The sequence below is a fragment of the Arachis duranensis genome, chromosome 9, assembly GCF_000817695.3.
Source record: "Arachis duranensis cultivar V14167 chromosome 9, aradu.V14167.gnm2.J7QH, whole genome shotgun sequence".
Lineage (NCBI taxonomy): Eukaryota > Viridiplantae > Streptophyta > Magnoliopsida > Fabales > Fabaceae > Arachis > Arachis duranensis.
This window is the reverse complement of record NC_029780.3, coordinates 99140146-99141468: the sequence shown is the minus strand read 5'-3', so window position 1 is coordinate 99141468 and position 1323 is coordinate 99140146.

The following is a 1323-nucleotide window of genomic DNA, read 5'->3' as shown; positions in this document are numbered from 1 at the left end:
TCATGAGGAATTTTCTCATGCTCTTGATGAGGTTCTCTTATTTGCTCCACCCTTTTCTTGGTGATGGGCTTGAGGTCATGCCTTCTTAGTTGAACCGGCTTCCCTCTTGAATCTCTCTTCCATTGAGCGCCCTCTTCACAAATGTCTATGAGGACTTGGTCCAACCTTTGATCAAAGTTTACCCTTTTTGAGTTTGAAAGGGACCTCGGGGATCACCTTCTTCTTGGCCACAACTTCACAGAAGTGGTCTTGATGCACCCTTGAGATGAATCTCTCCATCTCCCATGACTCGGAGGTGGAAGCTTTTTCCTTCCCTTTCCTCTTTCTAGAGGTTTCTCCGACCTCAGATGCCATAAATGGTTATGGAAAAATAAAAAGCAATGGTTTTACCACACCAAACTTAGAAGGTTTGCTCATCCTTGAGCAAAAGAATAAAGAAGAGAGTAGAAGAAGAAGAAATAGAGGAGATGGAGGTGGCTTTGTGGTTCGGCCAAGGGAGAAAAGTAGTGTTTAGGTTGTGTGAAAATGAAGAGTGAAGAAGGGTTTATATAGGGGTGGGGAGAGGGGTAAGGTTCGGTCATGGATGGTTGGGTTTGAGAGGGAAAGTGGTTTGAATTTGAATGGTGAGGTAGGTGGGATTTTATGAAGGGTGGATGTGAGTGGTGAAGAGAATAGTGGGATATGATAGGTGAGGGGTTTTTGGGGAAGAGGTGTTGAGGTGATTGGTGAATGGGTGAAGAGGAGAGAGAGTGGTGGGGTAGGTGGGGATCCTGTGGGGTCCACAGATCCTGATGTGTCAAGGAAAATTCATCCCTGTACCAAGTGGCGAGCAAAAATGCTCTGTATGCCAATTCTGGCGTTAAACGCCGGGCTGGTGCCCATTTCTGGCGTTTAACGCCAGCTTCTTGCCCTTTCCTGGCATTTAACGCCAGTTTGGTGCCCCTTTCTGGCGTTAAACGCCCATAATGGTGCCAGACTGGGCGTTAAACGCCCATTTGCTGCCCTTACTGGCGTTTAAACGCCAGCAGATTTTCCTCCAGGGTGTGCTATTTTTCTTTCTGTTTTTCATTCTGTTTTTGCTTTTTCAATTGATTTTGTGACTTCCCATGATCATCAACCTAGAAAAAACATAAAGTAACAGAGGAAATATAGATAAATATAACATTGGGTTGCCTCCTAACAAGCACTTCTTTAATGTCAGTAGCTTGACAGTGGGCTCTCATGGAGCCTCACAGATACTCAGAGCATTGTTGGAACCTCCTAACACCAAACTTAGAGTTTGAATGTGGGGGTTCAACACCAAACCTAGAAGTTGGTTGTGGC